General features: G+C 38.8%; 1 long non-coding RNA gene across 1 annotated transcript; it reads right to left on the bottom strand.

Moving 5' to 3' along the window:
- Positions 1 to 533: 533 nt before the first annotated feature.
- Positions 534 to 13732, bottom strand: LOC100253447 (uncharacterized). The gene is made up of 3 exons (XR_787705.3): positions 13425 to 13732; positions 1883 to 2031; positions 534 to 951 (listed from the first exon to the last, which is right to left on the bottom strand). It is a non-coding gene; the product is annotated as an uncharacterized LOC100253447 (long non-coding RNA).
- Between the last annotated feature and the right edge of the window lie 123 nt (positions 13733 to 13855).

Genomic DNA, 13855 nt, shown 5'->3' with positions numbered 1-13855 from the left:
TATAATATAATATTAAAAAATAAAAATTATTTATATACTTTTCTAACAAAATAAAATAGTACATAATACAATCACAATTCAACTTTTAATATATATATATATCATACAAGATAGGGTAAATTATAAATATTATAAAAAAAAATTAAATTAATTTTTAGTTACACTTGGATTGTTTGAATTTGTTCCAAATTGAATTCAAATCGAGAAAATACAATTCAAGCTTCATTCCATTTATTAAAAATGATTGTCCCATTGGATTCGAGTCGAATCGAGTCATCCCAACCAAGTTGCACCCCTAGTTATTAGCAACGAGAATAGAAATCAAAAGTTCATCCTTATATAAACCAAAAGTTATTATTATTATTTTTTGTCATTTTTTATTCCTTTCTTTTATTAGGGATTGTAATTCACCTACTATTCTCAATTAACCACTGTTTCTATTCCTATTCCTGCATAGCAAAGACATCCTCAAGCAATGATATTCCCTTTTCTCTGCTTTTACTTAAAATTAAGATCCAAACAGACAAATAATATGGGTTAAAGTTTAGTAAATATGATTCCTAATAGTGATTTGAACACATGTTTCATAGATCTAGCCCAAGCCATTGTCGGTGAACTAGGGATGCTAAAGAAGTATGAGGGGCAGGAGCAGGATATTACAATTAAAGCTACACATTATTCTAAAGAGATTGGATTCGAAGTTGTAGAGGGAATCGTCAATAAGAAGAAATACATCAATAGAGCTTCCTTATTGTCAAAGGGAAAACATAAGAGAGATGTTCATTGTATTAACTCTGCCAACTGAAGGAAGATTTGCTTAAGACTTCAGAGTGAGGCAAGGGGTTTTGGAGAGGAGGAGATGTGAGAAAGGAAGTTTACCAGGGAGGATATGGAGTTCAAAGCCACCTTCAGAACTTCTGGTGAACAACCTGGTTTCACAATTTCGTTTACCTGTGACAAGTGATGAAACAATAAGGTCTGGCTCATCTAAATGAAAAACTTGGACATCAAATAGTTGATCTCATAGCCTGTAGCATGCAGTTTTGCCTCCTTCCCTAACAGCTTAACTTTTAGGTTAACTAGCAGTCTGACATGATTCAAGCCCTTAAGCTTGTTTCTTTGTGATTTATTGTTTGCCTTTCCAAAGCAACGTTCAGATTACATTTAAGAGGGGCGTTAGCTTGATGTATGTTATGATTAATCTAAAAGGTATTCTAATGGTATCCATACATGCAAAATAACTAACTATAGCAATGATCTAGGTCACACAAAGCACAAGACCACTCTGCCCATTTTATTTTTAATGACAGAAATGAATTTAATCTCCATAGTGGATATCTCAGCATCCAGAAATCACATTAAAATGAAGTCCATTCGATCCGCAGAACGGGTATTGCAGGGAAACCACATACTTATGAAGGCCATTAGTTATGTTGACAATGCAGGTGATGACTCCATTTTATCCACGTCTGGATTGTGCTTTAATGGAAATCCAATTATGTTTTTATTTCCATGTGTGCAGTACAAAAATTTCTGAAACTAACAAGCCTTCAGATGTAAATGGTCCTCAGTATAGAGGGTTAAAATAGGGGGAAAATGAAACCCATTGTTCGCCATGTATGCTAGATGATGTACAGATTAGCAACCTGGTCTTATTCACCAGGCAGATCCAATGGAAGTTGCTGGCTTGCTCACCAACTATGTTCTGGCACCTATACTTACAGCACTACGAGGGTTTGTGTTGACCAAAAAAAATAACTAAATTCTATTTGTAAGTTGCCCAAAATGAACGGCACAACCAGGCACCTCATTTGACCAACTTAAATATGAGAAAAACAGTAAAGAAAGGGAGGTAAAGACTAGAGAACTTAGCCAAATTTACTTTGTCAAGATAAGCCTGCAACTCCTTTATCTTCCCAGTGTAGTCCTGGTCTTGTACAAGCAACTCAATGGCTTTCTCAGCTGAATCTGATCTCTCAAACTGAGAGGTTTCTGAAATACAATGGAGATCTTCATCCATTATTCTGTTATCTAACAACCATACAAATTAAAAAATATTAGAAATTAAAAATTAAAAAGACTAAACAGGGAAATTTCTAAACTAAAATGCTGCAACAGAATTAGGATGCATCATCAATTTAATATATGTCGATGTAAATTATTGAGTGAAGGATACAGAAGTTCCAATCTGTTTTTTTTTTCTTTTTTTTTTTTTTGATAGGTAAAGTTCCAATCTATTTATTTGATTATCACAAAAATCCAGATGAGCTGTGGTGAGTTTGCTTCTAAGCCTGTACAGAGGCATTAATCCTCTTTAACTGCAGAGAATCTGTAGGAAAGGAAACAAACCATGAAATCTAACAACTGCATGCCAAACCCAACAATCTATGAGGTGCCAAGTTTCAATAATTTTCTCTCTTCTGCCTTGACTATCAAATGGAGAGTTAGGGTACTTGCTCTACTAACAGAGCTGCATGCCATGCTAAACAAATTCTTCTATGAAATTTGACTAGAAAGCTAGGTCCCAATACAAATTTTAGTTATAGAATGAAAAAGTGATATGAACTACAATTTTTCAATGAAAAGGAAATAACTTTTCTATTAAGTGGCAATCAATCAATTGATAAAAGTCAAAACAACTTGTGGAGAATACAATTCCTACAAGTGACTAGACTGATATTACTAATTTATAAGTGTTGTCCAGAACTGGTAAGTATTGTTCAATATGAATCACTATTGTAAGTAGCCAATACAAAACCAAACACTGCCTGCCCTAACCCCAGAATGCTAATAAAAACAATCATTCAAATTATGAAAGAACAATCCATTTGTAGCGATAGCAAGCCATATTTATATAGCATCTTGTTAATTATTATCCTCACAGACTTGGGCCTTTCCTAACCTCACTTGAGGCACTTAGGCAACTCACCCCACTTGAAGTTGCTAAGTCAACCTTCCCCTCGTACTTAGCTAGCGAAGCTAAGATAGACACGATTTGGAAGCTAGAGAACCATAGTCAATACTTGAAGAATAGGAAGCTTTTATTGCTCTCAAGGATACTTTACAAGTGCTTAGGAAGCTCACTTGCTTGGTTGGTTAGGTTCTTGGGTGGTTTGGGAGATGCCTTGGCCAAATGAGGGCCTCTCCTATTTATAGGCACCTTAGGAAGTCTCTAGAATGTTGAAGGGTTCCTTATAAATCATGAATATTCTAGAACATTCTACACAAGTCTATGTACAAGGCTATGTACAAGAAGACTCTAAAACACCCCACTCTATTCCAAGGTCTCCTAGCCATGTGTAGAGATGTGTGGACATCTCTAGGCAATTCTAGAAGCTTCCACACTCTTCCACCTTGTAGCTAAGTGTAGATGACTCCAGGGTTTCCAAAAGCTTCCTGCCTTTCATATAAGCCCATGAGGACGGTCATTTGAAGCATCTTGCGACACTCTCCCCCACCCATGTCGTCAACATCCCCATCGTCGCCTCAGCTTGAAACCTTTAAATGTGTTTCCAAAACTTTCTCAAGGCATCCGCACATTCCCAGCTTGCCTGCTGCTTAAGTAGTCCTTTCCATCAAACTAGATACTCTATCACAGGAGGGACCCTTTGTCTCCTAGTGACCCGTTCAGCCAGGATATTCTTCACCTCCTTCTTTTGTGCGGCCTCGGACAGATGCAAGCACCTACACTTTTGATGCTTAGAGCGTCACTTACCCTTGCCCATCAAGTTCACCTATCTCTTGGTGACCTTGTCCATGTATGTGTAGGCTACCTCAACTTGCTCCCCTTTTGCCTCCTTTACTTGCACCCCTAATAGTAAGGAAGTCTTAGGCGTACTAGGCATTAAGTCGACTTGGAGGGCACCTAGTAGCTCCATCGAGCCCATATGTGCTTCATCTTCCTATTCCCTCTCCTCGATCATGACATTGAGCACCTTCCTCTTTGGACAATCTTGTGCCCAATGTGGACCATCACACAAGAAGCACTTGATTTTAGGCGTAAACTCTTTTCTTTCCACCTTACCCTTTCCTTCCGAATGTTAGGCATCTTGCTTGATCCCATTTTAGCAACACTATGGTCCCTCGCACCCTCATCTCACCCACCCTCGGCGTGGCTATCCTTCGAACACTCAAACTTAGAGGAGTCTTCTCTCTTATAATCCATTAAAGACTCTGCTAATGCCATAGTAGTGCCTAAGTCTTGAACACCTCGATGCCTTAGTTCTTGCTTGGCCCACCCTTGTAAGTTATCTATAAAATTGAATAGTAATTCATCCTCAGTCATATTAGGAACCTCAAGCATGAGCTAAGAGAACTCCTTGACATAGTTGTGAATCGAGTCTGTGTGCTTGAGATGCCTCATGTTTTTCCTAACCAAGTAAACCACGTCCTCGAGATAGAATTGCCTCTTGAAGTTCTCCCATGTCTCTACGGAGCAAATGTCTTTTCTATATCAGCAAACCTCCTACGGCACCATAGAATAGCATTATCGGTGAGGTAGAAGGTTGCGGTGCGTACCTTAGTGGCTTCATCCATTGGAGCGATAGTCTCGAAGCATCGCTCCATGTGCCATAAGAAGTTATCCAACTCCTTGGTATCCCGCTTGCAACTAAACCCCTATGGCTTCGGCACCTCCACCCTAGATGCCTCCTGTGTGGCCATGACCCGCGCCGACACAACAACTTTGTAGATATCCAACTCTCGCCTAACCTCCTGGTTTCGGATCTCCATTCGAGTGACCAAGGCCTCCATCCTTGACTCCATGCTAGCAAGCATGCTCATGACCTTCTCTTGGAAGGACACAAACTCCTCATGCGACACTGGATGAACCTGAGAGACTAGCATCCTCTCACAAAGGTCTTGGATATGTTCCCTAAGATCCTTCATACCCTTCTCCATACCCTGCTCGATCAAGTCCAACCCCTCCCGAGTGTCTACCATAGCTAGCTCCACCTTGGCTAACCTTGCCTACATGCTAGCAATGGCATCATGAGACTTATCCTTCCTACCCCTACCCCATGCAGTAGGCTCTGTCTCCCTCCCACGAGTTTGCTCACTAGCGTCCTCAACATTGGACCCCGACATGCTTCCTTCACAATACCCGCTTCACAATCGTGCCCTGATACCAACTATCACGGACTTAGGCCTTTCCTAAGCTCACATACGACACTTAGGCAACTCACTCCGCTTGAAGTTGCTAAGTCAACCTTCCCCTCGTACTTAGCTAGCCAATCTAACTTAGACACGATTTGGAAGCTAAGAGAACCGTAGTCGATACTTAAAGAATAGGAAGCTTTAATTGCTCTCAAGGATACTTTACAAGTGCTTAGGAAGATCACTTGCTTGGTTGGTTAGGTTCTTGGGTGGTTTGAGTGGTGCTTTGGCCAAATGAGGGTTTCTCCTATTTATAGACACCTTAGGAAGTCTCTGATATGTTGGAGGGTTCCTTACAAATCATGAATATTCTAGAACATCTTACACAAGACTATGTATAAGGCTATGTACAAGATAACTCTAGAAGACTCTAGAACACCCCACTCTATTCCAAGGTCTCCTATCCATGTGTAGAGATGTGTGGGCATCTCTAGGCAATTCTAGAAGCTTCCACACTCTTCCACCTTGTAGCTAAGTGTAGATGACTCCAGGGGTTTCCAAAAGCTTCCTGCCTTCTATATAAGCCCATGGGGAGGGTCATTTGAAACATCTTGTGACATCTAACTGTCTTGATGATGCATTATCGTATATCATTCAGAGAAATGTCTGATAATAGGATAATAAAAATCTGAAACTCGCTGTTTCCCCATATCCTCTTCCTTTTCAACTCCCAAAGATCTAAAACTTCAGTTATTCTTAGACTATTGGGCATATTTCAAGGATCCTAGGTGGGCATGCAAGAATTTTTTTTTCCTTCTGTATTTCTTCTCATTTTCTTCATTTATTTTCTAATTCTATTTCCCTTCCCCTTTTCTCAACTGAAATCCCTACAGATCCAAGCATTCTATACTCCAGGGAAAATTTGGAGACTCCTGTGGTGGTAGCTAAGAAATCTGAGTGTCATGTTTCTTATTCTTACTCTTCCTTCTACCAAAAGACATAAGCATACAATGATCAGAACATATAACTCCCACAATTTTAAATTTCATTTACACAACTGACAATAATACTATACAAACAAATAAAGCTTGAAAATGCACATCCATTAGAAATTTCGTGGGTGCACCATGTGGTAAGGGAAGCAGTAGTTGTTTCAAGAGACAGACCTTGTCCACAAGATTGGAAATGCATACATAAAGAACTTTACCCACCAAAATTGACTGACCCACCTCATCCTCATAGAATGTGAAAGCTCAAGCACAGCAGAGGAAGAGGATGTTAGAGGCCTGAAGACAAGAAGGTGAGGATATGCACATAGTGAAATGTTCAAGGCTACTCTTCTTGAGAGTGTTGAGTCTTACTGGCAAAGGATATGAGATTTAATAGGGCCTTGAGTAAAGCTAGAGCAAGCTCATCATATTCTCATGGCAGTGATTTTGGGATGTGTGAATCCCAAACCTACTACTGGGAGAATAACTAAGTTTTCATGTGGTTTCTCTTTATAAAATTATGCAAGTCCAACAAGCATACGTAAATACATTTATATCAGACAATTTGAAAGTTCCTAAACCTGGGGATAAGAATGCAAACACGTGTCACAGACACAACATCTAAATAGATGCAAATTTATAAAGATAATAGAGATGATCAGGAAATTTTAGACAATAAAAATTAGGTAAACAATAGCCTGTCATAGACAAGTTTGTTACTTGTTGGATACTCAATATCCATAGTTTAAAATACATCTAAGGTTCAAGACAACTGTCTCAAAGCACATCCCAGTGGGCTAATATCACCAAAGTTAACACCTAAGAGGGTTTTTTGATGCACAAATGACCAAAATACTTGACACATAAAATCAAAATTATCTTGTTTGTCTTGTCAACTTTGAACAAACTTTTTCTATGATAACACATGCAAGGATTTGAAAAGCCATCATTTAACACAATTAATGAGGTAAGACTCTTTTTATGAACTTAGAACCACTACTAATTTGAAAGCCTTTAAGCTATTCTAGACGTCATTTGTGGAATAAAAAAATATGAAGTTAAAATGACAACTAACACTCCATCTGTATAAAAATCCTTCATCGATGAAATTGTTAGTGAGTTACTTCTTTAGAACAAAGCAATAGTCAAGTCTTCATAATTAAGGCCTTTTTTCTTTAAAGTTCCAATGTAGCTTCCATATATCCTTCCATATTATCCTTCCCAAAATGTGGCACTCTCTATCTCTGAAAGTGTTAGAAGCTGCTACCCATAATGAAGCAATATATATTGAATATTTTAGAAACCAGTTTGATCCTGATCTCTCATCCATAATCAGCTCCACTCCTATTTTGATATGAAGGATATTGTTTATCATTGCATTTAAAACTCGCATATCATAAACCTCAAATATTATTAAACTAAAGCAACATTCCCATTCCCTCTCTTACCTAGTAACACCACAGGGATGCAAAAATGCAGAACTCCAGCTTGACTAGTTAAGAAGCTCAGTAAAGCTCACTAACCAATGAAATGAGCAACTCAAGATTTTCCAAGCCCAATTGCTCGAAAAATAAAGCTTTAAAAATTACAACACATTGATTTGATTAATCTCCTGAACATTTGATGTAGGCATTGTAAGGCTACTGTAATATAACCCATACAAAACTGACTCTACAGCAAGCAGTTCAGAAGTACAGATCACAAGGAACAAAAATGAGGCATCAATGCAGGTGCCAACTTGCAATAGCAATGCAGGAATTAGGAGTGAGAATTTAATACAAAAGAATGCTGCAATATGTGAATGAATAAGCTTAGTTAGGCTCATGAACTGAAGCTCATTCTGAGCCAAACCTACAGAACAAAAATTGGAAAAGGCAAAATAAGGATAGCTAAACTCAAGCAAAGCCCAAGCAAAATTCCAGTCTGCATTCAATTTAAGCTTTAACATTCACAAATCACTTGTTCAATGAGCACCCCTACCTCAAGCATCCATATTTAAGTGATTTCCTCCTCTGGTCTAGTCTTTTATGTTCTAGTGGTTTCACCCCATCTCCAGCTATCACATTTTTAAATTAGAAACCAGAAACAATCCATTAACATTATAAAAGGGAATTACAACGATCCTAGAAGGATGAAGGATCCTTTCAGGTGAGAGCAAAAAAAATAAAAATAAAAAGGCACAAAACAAAACAAGAAAATGAAACTTCCAGAACAAATGAGGGCTTCCCACTCCCTGAGTCTGGGTTCCACATCATAACAAAGGAGACAAAGATCCTTGGAAGATTTTCGAAGTACCAAAACCTTGATTGCTGAAGGAATCAACTTCCTGATAAGCCTTGCTAGCAATCCAATAACTTCTGCCATCAATCTCATTCTTAAATCAATAAATCTGTCCATGAGATTCCCATGCACCCAGAATTTAAAGAACCCTGTCTCGCCCAGGAAATAAGAACTGAGGAATATTCTTCCACTAAACACTAAGTGAAGCCTTTTCTATAGATTCTATCAAACCTTCTAAAAGCACTCTAATTCTGTGTCAATTGAAAAACACATCCCAAGAGGAATGAGGACGGGCAATAGAAGCCTCTGTTATAAACCTAGTGCCCCCTGAATCTTTTTATACTATCTACCCTGGAAGCATTACAAATTCAATCGATTGCATGCAAACTAAACAATTGAACTTGTATGTTGACTTGTGACATAGGAACTATTTCAGGACAAGACAGGTTGCAGAATAAGTCCACATCATGATAAGATCATTCAAACAACAAATCGGGAATCTCAAGCTAGCATATAATCACAACCTCTAAATCAAGAGTAACAAGTTAGGAAGCTTAGCCAAGAGGGCCAGACCTAGTAGAAAGGCAATCAGGATCCTCACCTCACCTAAGGGGATAGAAAAAGACCAAGTCTGTCATGATGAAGTACGATGTCGAAATTTTACAACAAACAACTCAAGATTTGTGTGCTACCTGTCTATGTTACTTCCAATTCATGACTAGATGCAACATGAACAACTCTCAAAGAACAACATCATAAGATAAAACCTCATCATTAGTTGGCCTCAAACTAAAAATCTTCGAAATGTCAAAGCTTGGAGTCGAACAACATTGGGACATAAATGCGAAGAATTGTCTACAAAGGTCCATTGATTAAAATTACAAGTCAACTTAGCCTAAGAGGTATCAAAGCAATGGAGCCAAGTGTGTGCACCACCAACCACACCCTATTTGCTTCAAAAAGAGTTGCCTACTCACTGTGTGGCCTTAAAGTTCAACCTGCATGGGAAACCCCATTGAACCATCTTTACCATTGTCAGCAACTCATGGTACTAGCAAGCAACCATGAAAGACTACATTTCCAAGTTTTTACCATCAACTTATGACGACCTACTCTTATATGGTTCTACTAATTGCTTGGATGGTCAATACGCAGCTTTCCCAACTCTACAAACTATTTCTAAAATACTACAACAACAACTCCCGACCAAGGAAAAGTGTGAACTACCTCGTAAATGTAAGGTAAGCACATGAGGAATCCTTGAGAAAATTTGTTTATTTGTTCATATCAGAATTAATGCAGGTATAAAGCAATGATCAAAGAACAATGGCAAAGGCCTTCAGAAAAGCCTTGTCTCTAAGAAGTCCACTACTCAAGTCATTAGCGAAGGACAACCTACCCCATGTATTAGATCAAGCTAGATGAACAACCTGAATTAAACCTTACAGAAAAAGTTGCGGTATCACAATTCGCACTATCAACACCTACCTACTTGAGAAGGCTAAGGGAAAAATCAAGCGGCGATCAAATCAATGTTGATCACAGCACAACTAAAAGAAAAGTTAGTTTGGTAGATACTTATTGATGCGAGAAGTTCAACCAGCATGGTCTTTGACAACTGTTTTCAACAAACAAAGAAGTCATGACTTTGACTCGAACTAAAGGCTCTTATGGAGAATCTTCCAATGCCTCGATTAGCTCATTCTCAAAGCAAAAGCGGAACTAAAGCTTCTTCCTTGATGAAAAGGTCTCACTCTCCTTACAACACTATTCTCAAGCAATCTTTTATGGATGTGGTACCTCCCTCTTACAATCAAATGCCTGAGCTGGCAAAGAGGTAGTTAAAATCCTTGAAGATCAATTATTAGCTCAGCAGCGTCATATTGGTCAGTCATGCAAACAATAATCAAAGATGTGAGTTGCCAAGAGGTTCCTCTTTTTCACCCATGAGGTTTCCAAGGGAACTTTATCCATCACATCAGAACTTCCAGAGGCAAAGTAAACGGTGAGGACAATAGGTAACACTTACCTCCAAGTCAAACTTGGTCAGACACCTTTTTATACCTAATGGCAAATCATTTATAAGAAAATTGTCTGGAAGATCTATCAGGTTTACTATTCGAACCAGGCACACCTAAAAAGGTACTACGTCTGAACTAAACAACTAGTTTTGACTATTTTGAAATGTTCTAATTATCTCAATAAACTCTGCACCTTATCTCGACCCACACGTATGTGCTTGCTAAAGTGAAATTTGCAAGATTGGGAAAGACTGGGCACTAATCCTCCAGGAAGTGCTGTTCATACAACTAAAATCTAAGCCCCATTATCAGACGATGGCCAAAGCCAAGCAACTGGCTAGAGCTCATCTGGTCTATATTAATTAGAATTATGATCAGTCTTGCCAGCCAAGACCTAAAATGATCCCCCTGCAGGATCATTCACCTCTCCTAGAGGTCAAGGTCATAATTCGACCATTCCCTCAAACTAAGGAAGTGGGTCTATAAGCCTGCAACACCGCGCCTCTTTCCCTAATCTCCTCTACCATGTATCAAACTACATTTCACTAAGCAACAATCAATACGCATTTTTGGTCACATAAAACCCGCACAACAACAAAAGCTGAATAAGCCCAATAACCGGCAAAACTCGCAAAAAGTGTGGTCATCAACACCCCACAAACAACAAAAAGGGAAGGAAAAAACCCAATATTGGTACAATTCATTAAAGGTGCAATCATCAAAATTAGCAAAACAATGTGACAAAAGAAAAAGCCCCACATGGGCACCATTCATCAAAAGTAGAGTATAAAAATGGGGTCATCCCCATCATAATGAACTAAAAGTATGGCAGATATCATCATCATCATCAAGGAGACTTCAGCATAGGAATCATGGCAAGTGCAAAAAGGCCATGCTCTTTGCCCTGACCACCAAGCCTAGTCTCATTTATATTGAAACCCTTGACACAAAGCTGTATCAACCTCACACTGACAAATGAGGTAGGAAGATTTGTATCACCACCTGATTCTTCTGACTAGCAGCTTGGGAGACTCTCAAACTACTTCGATCATATTGTCCGTCTTCACCTGATTGTTCAACATGAGAGGTGATCAGTGGGATCCCCAATGCCTATAAGTAAGAGAAAAAAGAGTAAGGTTAACAAAAGTGGGAGTCAAACATAAAGAGCTTCTTCTTCTCGCCATTCCCAAAAAGGATTGAGATCTAAACCTGCTCACGGACACTTTTACATCAAATACTAAAAGGAATTGTATGATCCTTCGAAGGCCCAACCTCATCATGTGCAGATCTCAAAAGAATCACATCATCACCAGCTAAGCCCTGGTAGCTACATCATATACTCCTCAAGAAATTTCCACTACAATGCTTGGAACTACCTCAATGCCAACTTAGCCTTTCTGGCATCTTTGTTAGATCAATGCTTAGCACCTAAGTGAAGCAGAAGACAACCAAGCACAAACCAAAAGCTAGCAACAAGGAAAGAAGCCACTCCAAAGGTTAGGCCTAAAGAAGTTGACATCCTCAACTTGAGCTACATCCACTTGGAACCATCCAATTGAATTTATGGCATGACCCGAGCTCAAAGCAAAGGTTTCCACATGGATTTTCGATCAAGCCACTTACTCTAATATGACACCTCAAACTAGACTTTGCAATACAAAATCAAATCTCACAACTGTGGCATCGACTAGAGTAGCAACAAAATGAGCATCAGCAGCAAATGAAAAATATCTCTGCGCACCAAGCCGACCTCATGGATCAACTACAAAACAACCTAGCTAATTCACGACCATCAGGCTAGCAAGTTCACGTCGGGAGGAAAGTGCAACCAGTTTCATGCATGAAGCCCCACCAGCCTGGGTCATTCCAAGAAAAACTAGCCATCATTAGCACACCATTCGAGATCGTTACAAAGCCCTAACCCCTTTTGGTCACAGAAGAAATCAGGACTCAAGGAGGGGGGGGGGTGTGGGACTGGAGGTACCAAACATCAGCATATCTTTAATACACCACCTCTCAAACAAGGTACCTAAAAATGTACAAAATCACCTCATCTCGAAACCAAGACCATAAAAGAAGATGACCTCCCGGACCTATCGGATGACCTGATTGACCGACCTATGCCTAAAAAGATGAGTCCAACTACCCTTGTCCCCATGTGCCCAAAAGTCAATAAAGTCTACTGACATGCTACAAAAAGCCTGCTAAAACCACTCCTTCTCCTTCACAAAGAAATGTGGCTTTATAAGGGAGGTCTCTTCCTCTTCAAGGACTCTCTATCTCGGCCTCTTAAAGGAGATGCAGAAAATGCATCTTTGTATCCAAAATGGCTGAATAAAATATCCAGTATTTTCCTTGAAGAATTTTAGCATCTTCATAACCTTCTCTATCATTTACTTTACCAACTACTAGTCTGATAGGTAGTTGATGATTATAGCAAAACTTTTGAATTTCTTTTATTTTGACCACCCATTTCATACAAAAGATGGCATTTTCATACCTTTTAGCATGAATTATCAACCCATTTGCAGGCACAGAAATGAATGCATCCATAGGGCAATTTCATGTGAGATCAAAATCAATTTTGGAGAGCCTTTTTTTATGTGACAACTGGTGATTGAACAACACTAATGCTCATATTCATTCTATTTTATCTCCTTTTAGGGGAGAAGCTGGTAAAAGAGGTGATACAACTAGGACAATCCTTTAAGGGTATTACAAGTACAAATAAATGTGAGCTTTGTCGATGGGCGAAAGTAAGAGCATGGGCCTGAGCCACATGACAATTGCGAAAGGACCCAAAACGCAACGTTTGGTCTGTGGTCTTCTTCCTCCAACCTTTCCCCTATTCAATGCCATCCACTGATACTCTGGCCCTTGTTAATTCAGAAAAACAATTCTCTGAAGTTTGTTTCATAAATTTTTGTTCATTTTCTTTTGCTTTAGGAGCATATATTTCATATTGAAATTACATATTGGGACTCTACAATTCAGTGAGGATCAGAAGAGTAAAATGGGTTAGGGTTAGGGTTAGAGTTACCTGGCAATGGATGGGTAGGTCCTTCCTTCTCTCCTCTTCAGGTTATCCTTCTTTGTCTCAGCCGCTGCCCGATCATGACATGAACCGTCCGGACCTTTTTATAATTTTCTTTTTTTTTTTTAATCCCTGAAATTATTTTATTTTAATTTTCTTCATTAACCCAGAAGAAACAAGGTTGGGAAGAATAATGCGCGCAAACGAGGATTGGATTTGGTTAAGTACAGAGACTAAAAATATCTTGGTGAGCATTCACTCATTTTTTGAATAACACTTTTCTTCTTTTCATATTTGCTTTGGTAGAATTGAACAGAGACTAAGGCTTGTTTGGGAACCATTTATAACAATAATTTTTTGTTTTTCAAAATAAAAAATATAGAAAATATGTTTGACATTAAAAACAAATATTTTTTATTTTTTATTCTTCAATCTTT

This window comes from Vitis vinifera, chromosome 15 (assembly GCF_030704535.1).
Source record: "Vitis vinifera cultivar Pinot Noir 40024 chromosome 15, ASM3070453v1".
NCBI classification, from domain to species: domain Eukaryota; kingdom Viridiplantae; phylum Streptophyta; class Magnoliopsida; order Vitales; family Vitaceae; genus Vitis; species Vitis vinifera.
This window is presented reverse-complemented; position numbering and strand designations above follow the sequence as displayed.